The following is a 16,156-nucleotide window of genomic DNA, read 5'->3' on the forward strand; positions in this document are numbered from 1 at the left end:
TTCTTTCTTTCCACCTCCTCTTCAACCCCCTCTCCCCCGCCCCCACTTCTGGCTGTCAATAGGTTTTGTGCCAGTGCAAATGAAAGCGAAAGCATCTTGTTTGTGAACTGGTTGAAAGGATGAAGGCTGAACGCATGAATGATCAATCCCATTTTTACGACAGTGTCCCTTGGCTGAACATTTGTACCTCTCTGTGCTTCGCCTTCCCAAACTGGTGCAGCCATTGATATTCTCCATCCAGTGAACTTTTGAGAAGGCGGTGGGTGGGACAAAAACAAACTCTTAACAACCATACCGGCTACCAATTCAAAAGACAGCCAGTTTCTTATCCCCATCTGGAAATAATGTACTTGACATGGGGCGGGGAAGGGAGCCTCTCTCATAGAGCACAGGGTCAATTCAGTGTGGAGACGAGTGGGGGAGAGAAGTAGACGAACAGCAATTAATGTTGTTCTGAAATCTTCTGAAAGATCTTATAATGCATTCCATCATTGTGAGATGGGCTAAGAACGTAATAACGTAAGAAATGCCATGCTGGATCAGACCAAGGGTCCATCTAGTCCAGTACTCTGTTCACACAAGTGGCCAACCAGCTGTCAACCAGGGACCAACAAAGCAGGACATGGTGCAACAGCACCCTCCAACCCATGTTCCCCAGCAACTGGTGCACACAGGCTTACTGCCTCGAATACTGGAGATGGCACACAACCATCAGAACTAGTAGCCATTGTCATCTCCAGGAATTTATCCAACCCCCCTTTAAAGCCATCCAAATTGGTGGCCATCACTACATCTTGTGGTAGTGAGTTCCATAATTTATGTGCTGTGTGAAGAAGTACTTCTTATTTGTCCTAAATCTCCCACCAATCAGCTTCATAGGATGACCCCAGGCTCTAGTATTTTGAGAGAGAAAGAAAAATAGGGTAGGGTTGCCAAAAATGTACAAAAACTAGGAATCACTGAGGGTTGCTTCACACATTACCTTTTTTTTTTTTTTACATGTACACCTGAAATGGACAAAGAATCTTATGGTACCTTAAAGATGAGCACATTTATTCTGGAATAAACTTTTGTGGAGACTGTCCATTTCATCAGATGCAACCTAAAATGGAATATGTAAATGAGACCAGAAGTTCTTTTATTGTGTCTTAGCGAATTGCCATTATACACAAATATGTAAATGAGATGAACCCATGTCTGGAAACAAGTGTACAGGCCTGGTTCACAAAAAGGTATGAGCAGCTGCATAAGGTAGTGTATAGCTCCATCACTTGAGGGTAGATCCCGATTGTCACAGGATCTCCTCTCAGGTGGGAGTGCTATTTTATTTATTTATTTATTTATTTAAGGATTTTTATGCCGCCATTCAGCCAAAAAAGGCTCTCACAGCGGCTTACAAAAGTATTTCTTGACAGTCCCTGCCCACAGGCTTACAATCTAAAAGACATGACACAAAAGGAAAGGGGATTGGGAGGGAGGAGGAGGAGGGGGAAAAGGAAAGCAAATTCAGGCACTACAATCTTAGTTGTAAAGTTCAGCAGTTACAGTTGACAGCAGGAGGGAGGGGGCTCTCTGCTGGAGCTGGACCCAGGCACGATGGAGAGGTGCCTGGCTGCTGCTTCCTCCCTCACTGGTGGCCTCTGCAGTGACAGTTGGTAGCAGGAGGGAGGGGGCTCTCTGCTGGAGCTGGAGCCAGGCACGGTGGAAAGGTGCCTGGCTGCTGCTTCCTCCCTCACTGGTGGCCTCTGCAGTGACAGTTGGTAGCAGGAGGGAGGGGGCTCTCTGCTGGAGCTGGAGCCAGGCACGGTGGAAAGGTGCCTGGCTGCTGCTTCCTCCCTCACTGGTGGCCTCTGCAGTGACAGTTGGTAGCAGGAGGGAGGGGGCTCTCAGCTGGAGCTGGACCCAGGCACGGTGGAGAGGTGCCTGGCTGCTGCTTCCTCCCTCACTGGTGGCCTCTGCAGAGACAGTTGGTAGCAGGAGGGAGGGGGCTCTCTGCTGGAGCTGGACCCAGGCACGGTGGAGAGGTGCCTGGCTGCTGCTTCCTCCCTCACTGGTGGCCTCTGCAGAGACAGTTGGTAGCAGGAGGGAGGGGGCTCTCTGCTGGAGCTGGAGCCTCTATGGGTGTGCATCAATATGCAGAGCCTCTTCTCATGATTGTCAACAAGTGTATATTGATGGGCATGCTGGGAGCGTCACTGCTTGGGGATGAAAGCTTAGCTTATGTGCATGTTCTTGTTCTTTGAATATGCAAGGGGTATTTGAACTTCACTTATGTGAATGAGTTATCACATCTGATGAAGCCCATGAATATTTACGCAATTTGTTAGTTTTTTAGATGCCACAAGACCTGGTTGGTTTTGCTACAAATATAACAACACTGATAGATCATATGCTTTTCAATAAGAATACAGGAAGAGCCCTGTTGGATCAGACTAAATGCCTATCTGGTACAGCATCCAATAATCAGGTACCTCTGAGAAGCCTACAAATAGGACCCAGGTATCTTTTTAGCTGGCTGAAATAGTTTTATGCCTCTTGATATTTAGCCTTTTGCTGTTGTCCCCCAGCAACTGGTATTCAGAGCCATGTTGCCTCTGTAGCCATAGTGGCTAGCAGCCCCTGATCAATTCAGATTCCGCTGCAAATCATCCAGTGTTCAGTAGTACAAAGTAGAGAAATCAAATACCCATGGATCTGTGAATCAGCCCCACAGCGTGCCATGATTAGTTGCAGCTCTCAGTCCAGGATACACTGGGGAGGGGAGGGGAGCAACTCGTGTTTGCTGCTACCTCACGTGTGGAACCGCACTAATACCACGTTGCTATTCATAAAGTGACTAATGTAATCTTTTGCATTCCGCAGGCAAAAGCACTGCAAGTTTGCGCGGAAGCTGGATCTGCACACACCCCAGGCTTGCTTGCTCTTCCCTTCCCGCTCCCTCTTCAGTTTAAGCGGACTCCCAACAGCAGCCGTTTGGGACCCGCCGGGTTTTCAGCGGTCCTTTACACTCCCAGGGAGCGGAGGTTTATCCCAGTTACACTGCCCTATCTGGAGCCAAGTCTCCTTTCCTCCATCTCAGCAGAGCAGCTTCTAAACAGAATGAGAAGCAGCACGAGCTGGCGGAGAGACTTTCCCCATTCACTATTTCCCCCCGCCAAAAAATAAAATAAAAAAGAGCCGGGGGGGGAGGAAACGCACATCGCCCCGAGCCCCCCTGCGGATTGTCTTTCGCCCCCTCGATTGTTACCCTGATTGTACCTCCGCGTCCCCCTCCCCCTCCACGTGATGGGCCCGACATGCGCAGCAGCGCCAGGGGCGCCGGAGGCACAATTTGCAGACTGACGTCAGTACAACCTCCCAGGCCAAAATAGTCCGCTCCTGCTGCAGCTCTAAACTTGGCTGAAGGCCGGTAGTGAGAAGAGATCTCGAGCAACTTCAACAAAACTTTCTCTCCAATTTTTCTTGCTCCCTTTCCCCCTGTCTTTCCCTCTCTCTTCTGATGGTATTCACATTATAGCTGTGCACTGAAAGGGGTGCCCAAGAAGAATACCCCAACCCCAATTAAGTCTTTCCCCTCTTCCCACTCTTCCTTTCTACCCCTTTCCCTTTTCTCTCTTCTCCCCCCTCCCGCCCCCACTTTTTGGTTGTAAAAGAAAAATATGCAGGGTGCTAATGAATTGGTGGCATCCCTTTTCCTGCCTAGTCAGACCGTTTTCTCAGCTTCCCCTTTTTAGAAAAAAGCTAGAGGATTTTATTCTGCTCTAGAATATAACTCTGGCGAGGCTTGCCAAAAGGGGGAAATCAGAGAGAGGAATACGGGAACCCTCCAGTGCAATTTCTATTGTTTGAAACTCACTTTGTAGCAAAGAAATTGAAGATGAAAACGGTAAGGAAAGACTTCACGGACTCGTTGCCTTTTGATTTTCTTGTCTCCCGCATAATAGTGCGTTCAAATGTGGAGTGGGGGTGGTTTATAATGCGCTAGGCGAAGTGGATTTTGAATGATTTCACAGAGAAACCTTTGAGCTTTGGGGATTAAGGGGGGAAGAGTGGGGGTGCGAGGATTTACTGTGGCAAAGCAGCTTGATTTATTAAGTGTGCTTCTGAGCAGTGAAAACTTTTCTGTTATAGTAGCAAGCAAAACTGGGCAAAATAATGTGAAATCTCTGTGTGTCCGTGTGAATTTGCTTCATTGACTTCGCTTCTACCATTATACGCCCATTATCTGGTGGCGGCACGTCAGTGTGCCTATATAAATGGGGGAGACAAGTGCATATTTTTTGTGCATGGACTCAAAAGAGTCGCGTTGATGTGATAGCTAGAGCCCGGATGCTCGACTAAAGGAGAGAGACGTTAAGCTCTTAAGAGGCTAATGGGAGAGGTGGAAGAGTGTAGCTTTGATTTACTCCTAGACGCTGAGGGATTTGCTAGACTCGTAACCCTTACGGAGCCTATTGAATCGGTGTGTGTCTGTTCAAAGGGATTTTGGGGAAGGGGGGCAAAGGTGTGTGACTGGAGGGTGGTGGAGTAGCTGGAATCGTGCTCCCTGCTAATGTGTGTCCAGTCTCTTGTCTTTGCTAATTTCTTTCATTGTTGTACAAGAGGAGAGAAAGAGAGTCAGTCCCAGACTCTTGTTTTTATTTGGACTGCCTTTGCAACGCATTTGGGCCTCATGCCAAGTGTCTGGGTCACACGCGTTTTATCCAAATAGATTTAGCGCTGCTGTCTGGAAATCGGCTGCTGGATGTTAACTTTAGGATCAGCTCCACCAGAACAGCTAGACTCTGGGGACGGGGTGGGGGGTGGGGAGCGGGAGGTAAGCAGGCGGGGAGAGGGGCTTTTGTTCTTTACAGTTCTCTCTAAGGGGGTAGATGTAAAATGTCCTTTTGTAGTCGGATGGGAGTGCAGGGGGCTCTGCTTTAAAAGGTTGTGCGTGTGTTTTACTAGTCTGGACTTTCAGTAATAAAAATGACAGCTGATCCCTTAGAAAGTTAAGCGGGGATGGAGAGGAGGAGTAACAGATAATTCAGTTTTGCACCCCACCCCACCCCCATCCTTCACCACCCAGGTGGCAGCTGATCTGGCGAGTTTCTCTCTCACTCACTCTCTCACACACACACACACACAACACACACACACACACACACACACACAGAAGAGAGAACCGCAGCAACGTTTTTACTCGTGTTTCGTCTCTTAAAGCTGCAATCCTTGGCCTGCATATTTAGAGGAATCCCATTGAAATCAACGGAACTTACTGTCCAGTAAACATGCATCCGGCTGCACAATCTCCCCTCCTTTTCTCTTTTGTGTTTGCTCTGCCATAGTATCTAAAACTAAAAGTGAAAATGAATCCCAACCGTTCCGTTATTATTATTTTTTTATTAATTGTTTTGGCTATTGCTCCCTTCTAATAAGGAGGCTTTTGAGTGAAGTGACTTGCGTCTGTGACTTGCGGCAAGCCTAAACAACCACAACAACCTGTAGATGTGGGTGGGGGGAAGCGACGTGAAGCCAGTACCTGTGATTGATTTGGCTTTGATATGCTTCCTCCCCTCCCCTAGCCTGTGTATTGCCTTAGCAACCCCTCGTAGTCCCAGTGATCCCTGGCCGCTCCTCCGAATCCTGTCCATTCAAGAGGCCGCTCTCCGGGCCCAGCTCCTTGCCAGGAGGCTCTGTGACTTGCATGTGAGCAGCCAGGAGCCAGAGTGGTGGGGGATGGGCCGGATTCATCTCTCTCGCTTTGTGTCAATATGGAACTTGGAGCGCCCGCCAAGGAATATATTTGCCTCTTACCCAAAGGCGTAGCTGCCAGACAACCCATGCGTATTTTAACCTGAAGGCCGCATTGAGGAGCTGCAGCAGACATTACCCGAAAGAAGAAGAGAAGGATCTTTGGGATAAGGAACTCTTGGGTTATTTGCAGGCGAGGCGATGACTTTCCCTTTTGCTCCTTTTTTTTTTTTTTTTTTTAGAGATAACGCCTGATCTAGTCAGACAGCCCCTCCCTCCTTCCCTGGAGCGGATGTGTTGCAGGAGTTTGCTGCGGCTTAACGCTAGGCCATTAGCGGGCCGCAGGTATAACCGCGAGAGGCGAGTAATATCTGAGCAAACATTGCACAGGGAGATAGATGATGGAGCTGGAGAATGAGTCTCATTGAAAAAAGCGGCGGCGGCTGTTGCTCTTGCCGCCGCCGGAAAGGCGATCGGCTCGGTTTCTCTACTGCTGCCTTTGGAGCCAGTCCCAGGGCCGGCGGTGGTGACTGACTGAAGCTGCGGGCGCTGTACCGTTGCCAGGGCTCCGGGGAGAGAAGGAAGGGAGGCTGATTGTAGGAGCACATGGCCCGAGACGGTTGCTGCCGCTACCTGTATGAAGAGAGGACGGATAACTTGGCTTGGGAAGAGTCGGTCAGGTCATAATTTTGGATAGGGCTCAGTTCAGGAATCTATTTTCAATATCTAGAAATATATGTAGCAGTGTTAAAGAAAAGTGCTTCTACCCATGTGCAGAGTGCTTTTCCGTCACCATTAAGCAGCCACTGCCTGTTTTGTTTCTGCCCCCTTCTCAGTGCCAAGTTAAGGATTACCCATTAAGAAGTAGAAATTTAAAGCCAGTGTCATAATTCAGGACAGATAAAAGGAAGTACTTCTTCATACAACACATAGTTAAACTATGGAATTTGTTACCACAAGATGTAGTGATGACCACCAATTTGGATGGCTTTAAAAGGGGGTTAGATAAATTCCTGGAGGAGAAGGCTATCGATGGCTACCAGTCCAGATAGCCAAGGCAGTAAGTCTATGAAAACCAATTGCTGTGGAACATGGGTGGGAGGATGCTACTGCTTGTGGGTTCCTGGTTGACAGCTGGTTGGCCACTGTGAACAGAATGCCTGACTAAATGGAGTGTTAGTCTGATCCAGCATGGATCTCCTATATTCTTACAATACCAACCAAAATGCCACAAAATCTTCAGCAAACGTTCAAGATCACCACAACAAAAATTGGGTGGGGGAAAGGAAAGAAAAGGTAGGGAATCATGTTTTACCCACAACTCTGCAGACATAATTGGATTAGCTTCACTGGGTGCCAGATTCATTCAGGGGTATTGGGACAAAATAAAATAATATATATATTTGTTGTTCCATTGTTGAAAATAGAAAATTATTTGGTCCTGTCTCCAGCCATTTCCAGGACAGATGGCATGGCTCAGAGCAGGCCAGCTTTCCTCTGAATCTCTCTGTTTAGAGAGTAAGCACTGCATCAATGGTTACCAACCAGCCAAAGTTTCTCTGTACAGCAGAAGGGATGAGGAGCACCACAACCCCTCTGCTTGGCCTCCCTCTGTCATTGCAAGCTTTCTAAAATAGCTATCCTGTGCAGAAGGAAACTGAGGTGAATGTCAACGTAACTATATCATGTCCTCGCCACTGCTAATATATTTATAGCATTTTAATTGTAGCATATTGAAGGAGAAGAAAGGCAGGTTTGTGCTAGTCAGGAAAAGGCTGCTAAACCAATCACCTGCACCTCCACAGAGTTCCCCTGTGCACTATTTATTGCCTCTTTTCTTCACCTAGGTTTTACTATTCCAGAGAGGCTTTTTCCATTAGGCACATGGTGATTGGATTTACATATGTGTTAAAAATTAATCCAGGTGAACATTTTTTTTTCTGCATGCAGTTCCTTTTCTAAATATAATGTATTTTCCTTAGTGCTAGCAAAAACATGTTGGGATGCTAAGATCCTCATCCCATGTGATGCTACACATGCTTTGCAGAGCGTATGATTAGTTTTGGGGCTACCAGCATCAGTGTCCCCTTGTTTTAGAAGTAGGGATAGGCTCTGCCCACTCTATGGAAGCAGAAACAGCCATTGGTAATGCTGCTTCAGCGCAGGAACGGAGGAGGGACCCTTTTGTGATACTGGAGCATCTTACAAAAAGCTCTCTCTCTCTCTCTCTCTCTCTCTCTCTCTCTGTGTGTGTGTGTGTGTGTGTGTGTGTACGTGTACACATAATAGGCACCAGCATTGCTTCCACCCATCACTCATCCTCTGACCACTCTACACGGCTCCTAAAAACCAGTTTAACCTATGCTTTCTAGGAGCTGTAGTAAGGGCATTTTTGGTTGCCTTTTAGAGACAGGTGGCCTGAGCTGTCCATTTCTGCACTGCTTAGTTTATCCAGGATGCCATGGATGCTGCCACAGCACAAGCTTCTATTTGTGCCATAACACAAATCCCTAGTAAGGGATAGGAGTTGTTTGTAAATTTCATAGATGTATCAGCAGAATGTGAAATGGGATATGCTTTGTTGTGTATTTCATCTGTATGCATGTGAGACACATTAATTGATTGTGGGCTCAATTCACAATCCACTTGCTCTGGTATTGATCCATAGCCTTGACTATGAATACTCTATAACAAATGGGTTGTGAATAGCATTTTCACTTAGAGCATCATCAGATGAGCCTTTTATCGCACGCTCGTTACTGCCCACTCACGGTTTTTCGCGCGTCCTTTTGACGCTGCCATCCATCTCCTATGTGTGTCCCGTTCCTTTTGGCCTTCTTTCTGTCACAAAATAAGACCTCAATAAGTCTGATTTATTTTTTAGAAGCAAAACTTGCTGCGATCTCCTGCTGCGTACAGGAAAAGCGGTGTGATAAAAACGCCCACTGGTCATTGTTTACTTCCTCTTCTCTGTGAAGAAAGAGGAAGTATTGTGTGCCAGAGGGGGGGGGAAGTGACAGTAGGAACCATGATTCCACACCCACCTTCTGATGATCCTCTTAGATTGGAAAAGTTTCAGAAAAGAATTGGAATTATTTGAAATGTTCTAAAATGCCTTATGTAGTATAGGTTATTAAGATATTCAAATAGAGATTTTTGAATTAAATCCAGAGACAATATAAAGCAAAGACCCAAAAGATGTTAAATGAAGGTACATACGTCTGGGGCATAAAACATACATATTTCAGTAAAATTCACTAACCATTGGAGCAACCTTTGGTAGTGAATACACACATTTTATACACACAACGTGTACCCACACATAAACACATTACACAAGCATGAACACTTGTTCAATAAAAAGTAAATTAGGTCTGCTGATATAAGAATTACTGGGTACAATTCTGTGCCTCCTTTTGTGAAGAAAGCCAGACTGCATAGTAATGTAATAGTCCCTTCTGGTATTAAAATATATGAATGAAAACACTTGATAAATCCAACTAATCCCAACACCTGCATACTTGACTTAGCCAAAATGATGCCACCTGCTTGCAAAATAATAACCTTTGGGCTCACCAGAATGTCTGTGCCTCACAGGTGGACTACTTATTTTATATAGAATAAGAACATGTGTGCGGTATAGTATATGACATAACCTTAATATATGCACATACTGTATTATGTAGAGCCATTTGAGATAACATTTGCTTGCTGTATGGAAATCATACTGTCCAACAGAGAGAAAGGTAGTCACAACTCCTAAATCCTGTGTAGATCAATGAGGAACTCCTGACTCATTGATTTGAAGAGGACTTAGATGCAACTAACTTTGTTTAGATCAGGGCTTAAGTCTACTGAAGATTCATATATATCACACTTGAAACAATTTTGCCTAGCTAGTTCGATATACCTGCTTTCAGTTAGGCAACAATCCAATCTTGTGCATGTCTACTGGGAAGTAAGGCCCAGTGGGTTGTATCCAACAGGGTCATCCCATTAGCGCAAATGTTGTGCTAGGGGAAACCAATTTCCAAACTATGCACAAACTATCCAACTATAGTTCTGCTTGTGCAGCCATTTGCACAATAGGAAAAGCCAATGGAGCTCAATTAGTGTAGTAATTTCTTCCACTAATGGTATGTTGGATTTAGGCCATGGAGTTTAACTAGACTTACTCCTGAGTAAGTGTGTATAGGTTGCAGCTCAAATAATTCAAGTGTATCAAATTGAATGGGAGTAAGTGCTGCAGGAGCAAATGTCCCAGTTTGTAAAACTTGCAGTGTTAAAAGGTAATAGATTATAATTCATAATTTTTATCTTGATCGAAAGTTATCTGCTAATGGGGCCGGTATTTTTTCAGCTGTATCTCCAGTGAAGGCTAGAATTGAAAAACAAAAAGAACTAATAAATTACTCTTAAAAAGCCAAATTTTCTATTAGATCCCAATGTAACATTCAACGAACATGTTCCAGTGAATGGCCTAAATTTGATTACTATTGGCCACATGTAAATGTTACTAATCCCAGAAAATATTGTATTTGTACATGTTTAGAGTTATCCAAATGTGATCATTTGTAGTACTTCGTGTATGTCCAAGTAAATAAATGGGGAAATAGATAATTGGTTTTTGAGCAGCCACAGAATTTATTTTGAACTTTTAGTCTTCATGTATGGATGCTGACAGTAGCCATTTGAATCTTACCTTTTGCCTTTCTGCAATTGTTTACTCCATCCTTTATGAAATCCTCAATACCCCCCACTGGGTTGGTTCACACGACATGGCAATCCACAGTCCAGGGGGTGCATATTCATAATAGCAGCTGGTATGCATTGCAGCTCATTGCAGGATGGGCTATCGTGTCCTGTGAATCAGGTCAATATATAAATACAATATATGTGTAAACACTGTATGTTTAAAATGTTACTGTGAAGAAAATGACAACAGTAGATGTTGCCATGCTATGGCCTGAAAAGTTCTAGAAAGTTGATGGGATATGGGAGCACCCCAGAGAACGGGGGTTGGGTCAGAGATCCAGAGGTAAGATTGGAAGTATTTATTTATTTAAGGATTTTTATGCCGCCATTCAGCCAAAAAAGGCTCCCACGGCGGCTTACAAAAGTATTTCTTGACAGTCCCTGCCCACAGGCTTACAATCTAAAAGACATGACACAAAAGGAAAGGGGATTGGGAGGGAGGAGGAGAGCCCTTCTCCTGCCTTAGCCTCTAAATAAGAACTCGAGGAACCTTAATATGTGTCTTCATCTTGAGTGTAGCATTTTTGGACAATTCTAGAATTAAGCCTGCATATAAAAAACCGAGTCAACTCTCTTGTGTGCATGCATTATGTAAAGCTCTATAATTCCTACTCTCTTGGAAGTGTACATTACGTTATGGTCTACAATTATCACACATAATCACAGTTTATCACTGCTTCTGCCACGTAGTCCCTGTGTTGATAGAGGGTAATTCTGAACCTAAATGTGGCCCCTTTAGTTCTCTATTCTTTGTTTGTTTAGTTTTGTTGATGAGCTGAAGAAAAGTGGATCTTTTACTATTGAAGTAGAACACTCACTGCTGCCTTTATAACTGACAGCAGGTGAGCTTTGAAATTAAAGGGTGCTATAAAAATGTTAGGCACTAAGCAAAATAAAATAATGCATCTCACTAGCCCTAATGTCAAACAACGAGGAAGTGATCTGCACTTTTAATGAGCTCTGTATGGTACTTGTAAAATATTGAGGAAGGTGGTTCTGTCTTCAACTCACTCTTAGAAACTAGACCATTGATTGTACTGGAAGTCTCTTGGAAGTACTTTATGGAGAGTATTGTTTGTGTGTGTAGAGACTAAGAAACACATACATTTTTATCTAGGTTGAAGATATGCGGCAGTTTTCTTGGACAAGAGATTACTCAATCAGGTAATGGTTAAGAATGCAAATACTTGAACATCTATTCCATGTATTATTTTCTGCCAGTTAATTCTAACAGGTAGGGAAACTTATTTTTACTGAGCTTTTAAAAAAGGATTGGTTAAAAATAAATTAAGTAATAGCACCCCAAACCCTTCATTGAAAGTCACACCACAGGAAAAAAGAAGGATGATGAGGATTGTTCTAGACAGCAACAGTCTGGGTAATTGTGCTCCATACTGCTGTTCCTGTAACACCACAAACCTAGGCTAGTATACAGCATGGAGGTAGCATTGGAAAAGGGAAGACACTGCAATAGCACTTGTTTGTTTTCGTCTTGCTAACTGTTGCAGCCTCATCCATCACTCAGAACTAGCATGGAGAACAATTTTTGCAGGAAGGCAAAGTCAAAGCAGTAGCTCGAAATAAGTATTTTCTTGCTCATGTCCATATCCCTGGGCAACAAACTAGGAGGTCCAAAGGTGGGAGTTATTGGTGCAGGGAATATTGGATAGTAACCAAATTTTGGCTCTGATGTTTGTTATAAGATCTCAGCACCTTGTTATATGAGTAGACTGGGCAATGTGATTCACCAGTAGGAAAGTGTAGTTGTCTTTAGCATAAAATAGTAGCATAATTCAAAGAAGTATAAGATCTACTAAAATATTATTGCTTCTGATAACATGGCTAAACAGTAGCATCTTGGAGCACTTAAGATAGGATTGCCATTGAAGCAATTCTTAATATGCAGTAAGTTTTGCAATTTGTTATTTTGGGGTTATTTTTAAGCCACACTGAGTTAAATGAGATTTACTCTCAAGAAAGTATGCATAGGATAGTCTATATCCTAGGTTTGCAATTCTATGCACACTTCATTTGGGATTAAGTCTTTTTCATTTTACTGGGATTTACTACCAAGAAAACATGAATAAATTTAGGATGCACATAACTTGTATATTGCTTAAGCCACAGCCAGAGTTTCGGAACTCAATCTGATCTTACTTTTGTTGACCATGTGAAAAAATAAAGCTCCATCACATGAGGGAAAACATGCTCCCTACCGTCGTTTCTCCTCTTCTGTTTTCGTTGCTCAGTTACTTCCTGTTTCAAAACAGGAAGTAAACGAGCACGAGGCCCATTCAGTAGGCTGTTCTGATCCCGCTGTTTCTCCTGCACAGAGCAGGAGAGATCAGCAACTTCTGGGTTTAAAATTATATCAGACTTTCTTGAGAGTTTTTTTGTCATGCAAGGAAAGCCAGAAGGGGCAGAAGGTGCGTGGGAGGCAGACGACATCATGTGAGGGACCTGCGAAAAATCTGTGAGTGCCAAGTAACAAGAGTGCAATAAAACGCTCGTCGGATGGAGCTCTCTGTCTTGCCTTTATATGTTTGAGAAATGCTTAGTGTGAGGGCCCTTTCACACATTGCAAAATTAGTCAAATGTTCTTTGTCTATGTTGATATACTTTGTATGTATCTGCAGTGTTTCTTGTAACATGAGATGGGGGGAATTTAAAAAGTGAATTACCATGTGTACATATTTGTTGCCCTCTAGTATATTCAGGTACAATTAATGAAGTGTCTCTGAGTCTTCACGTCTGCCATTTATTGTATTTATTTGGGAGTTCCACAACCTGCTTGTTGGCATGAAGAAGGTTCTCTGAGATATCCACACCAAACACATCCCATACAGATGGGGAGCTCAAAACAATCTCCCTGGCTAATCTGAGAGGTTGGCCAAGAACATATGGAAGGAGACAGTCTTTCATTCATTCTTTCTAACAGTAGTAATAAGACAGAAGAACTGCTCATAGTTCTAAATATGCTCTAGGCACAAGAAAGGCTGCTGCTCCACTATAAATATACCCCGCAACTTTGTTTCTGACATGGGGAGCTCCAGGCAGAGGGCTCTAGGCAGAGGACAAAAGTCATTGTACAGCTATTTTCCTCCTTAACAGATGTTTTTGTGGAAAGAAAAAAAGATAGCTGTGGGAAAAGATGAGAGGGTTATAACAAGTGAAAGACGACATGTGGAAGCTCCCACAAAATCCTGTGAATGAGAGGGCGATTGTATGATAAAAGCCTTGTCTGGAAGCACCCATTGTCTAACTTTCTGTTAAGAAAGAGGTTTTTGGAATTATTTTACTTACTTTGTTTTAACATTTGCATTGTCTTGTTTTGACTACAAGTAGATGCACATTGTCAGGTCTTTGGCAGCTATTGTATATTAGCACAAAATATTTGGAAACCAGCATTTTGAGGGAAATAAAACAAAATTACAATTTTTGTGCTGTATAAGAGACAGAAAAAATTATAATGTGGCCATCTCCTAAGTTTTTTTTTTTAAGTGTACTTGTCATTGCAGATACATCAAGCTTCATGTGCATTCTTTTTGATAACATTTGTGGCTTCATGGGTGTCTTTTTTTTAATGAAATGTGTAATTTGAAATATAGAACTCAATTTTCTGCTACCAGTGACCAACAGGAATTCTGCCTGAATAAAGTATGCAAGATATGGTCTTGTAAAACAACAATAAATACATACAGTAGATCAGAAACTACATACTTTTTTGCCAGAAGATACAGTATTTAGTCTGTACTTTTTTAACTGTCAACACACCATACTCTGTTCTTCACTGTTGAAATCAGTGCAGACGTAAGTGTATCTTCAATAGGAATGCAAAATATCTCTCACTACTTGTATACAAAGTTATAGGTGTAGAGTGTAACTTACCAAAGTGCATAGCTGCTTTACATAGCACTATGCTGTTGGGGAAAGTGGAATTAATGTGATTGCCATTAGGATGGCAATACTGTATTTATAGTAGCAGGTCTGCCATTACTATTCTCAGTGTTCCCTCTTTCCCTCCTTACCCCTTGCAGGTGTGTGCTTTACATGGTGGATCACATTTTAGGCCTCCATATTTTCTTGCTCTAGATTATGAACAGGCTAGCCTCTATGAGGAACATGGCCCATTTTGTGGCAACCTTAGTACTATGGGGCTCTCTTTGAAGAGTGGTCCGTTCAGCCCGAGCCTGGATTGCATTCCTCTTATAAAGCAGCCTGTGTTGTTTCCAATCAGGTGATGCCAGCTCCCTGTGAAGGGAAAAACCAGAGTAAGGCTATAGTCTGCTGGAGGAGGGAACCTGGGGCAGGACTAGAGACATGGAACTTGACACGGGACTGGCATTCCCTGATTGAAGTTATGTACTAACCTTACTGGGTGGTAGGGGCTTACCAGGAAGATAGGAAGGGTTGGCACACCAACATAGCTTGTACTCTGCTGATACTTTTCCAAACCTGTACTAGCCTCTTTAAAGCCTCTGGGACATAGCCTAGTGAGCCTCCAACATCCACTGAGGCAGGGGTGGAGAACCTCCACCCTGGGGGCCAATTCTGGCTCTCCTGGGGTCCGGATATGGCACTTTGGGGTTCCCAGACGACCATACCTGGGCCCATTCCCTTTTCCCAAGTACTGATTGGTGGTCCCCAAGCTTCTATGCAGTTTTTCCCCATTCTAAAAGGTTGATCTGCCTCTCCTCAGGCTTAGTTACTGGCAGTAACAGCTTTAAGCTACAATATGCTGATATTTTTTGTATTTTTAGTCCCACCCCTTTTACTTTTGTCCCCATTCACCAGGGCTGGCCTTAGGGTTGGATGAGCTGGGCGGTTGCCCGGATGCCAAGCTGAGCTAAAGGGGGCGCCAAGCTGAGCGCAGTGGCTATGGTTTTGAGTGTCCTGTCTGTAGTGAGCTAGGGCAGCAAAAATCATGTGTCTGTAACTTTTCTTTCAAAGTTCTGCAGGTTGTTTGGGTACTAACTACAAAAATGGTCATCCTTGAATTAACTTTATGATATGTTTCTTTTTCAATTTCCACTTTGATGTCATTTGCAGCTTTACTTTGAGGCAATGTTACCGAGCACTTAGCACTTAAAATACTAGAAACACCATAAGCATTATATAAATAATAAAAAAAATAAAGCCATAAGCTGTTAGTGGTCAGATGGATACTGTTTTAGTTTATTACTTTTCTTTATTATTTTTAAAGATAAAAATCATGGATATTCTAAAATAAGGAATGCTTACCAAAAGATAGGAACTGCTACAAAACAAAACAAAACAAAACAGATTAAAAGTAAAACTTGTGATAGTTCTCTTGTGTTGCATAGTGCACTGCCACTGCTCAGAATGTGCTTTTTGACCTTTGCCTTGTGCAAACTGAAGCTTAGTGGCTGAGAAATTAAGGGCTTGAGCAATGTTATTCTCAATGGACATCACACCTTCACCAGGCCCCATAAACCCTCTGAGTTGCCCTGAAAAACTGACCACAGGGGGCTGGGCACCAAAGGTCCTCCTCGCCCAGGGTGCATTTTATCCTATGGCTGGCCCTACTACTCACCACTGGAATGTGGCTCCTGAGAGCATCTCTAGAATATAATTTGGTCCTTAGGCCGAAAAGGATTCCCCATCCCTGCACTAAGAGAGGTCCCTTTCTGCCATAAGATGTACTTTC

At 43.6% G+C, this 16,156-nt stretch overlaps 1 protein-coding gene across 3 annotated transcripts in view; it reads left to right on the forward strand.

The window, feature by feature from the left end:
• Positions 1–3,349: 3,349 nt before the first annotated feature.
• ADAMTS6 (ADAM metallopeptidase with thrombospondin type 1 motif 6) overlaps positions 3,350–16,156 on the forward strand; it is a 194,104-nt gene continuing 181,297 nt past the window's right edge. For all 3 annotated transcript variants that reach the window (XM_063128018.1, XM_063128020.1, XM_063128019.1), the window contains exon 1: positions 3,350–3,886. The gene's annotated coding sequence lies outside the window, so the exon portion shown is untranslated. The remainder of the gene's footprint in view (positions 3,887–16,156) is intronic.

The sequence above is a fragment of the Elgaria multicarinata genome, chromosome 6 (assembly GCF_023053635.1).
Source record: "Elgaria multicarinata webbii isolate HBS135686 ecotype San Diego chromosome 6, rElgMul1.1.pri, whole genome shotgun sequence".
NCBI classification, from domain to species: domain Eukaryota; kingdom Metazoa; phylum Chordata; class Lepidosauria; order Squamata; family Anguidae; genus Elgaria; species Elgaria multicarinata.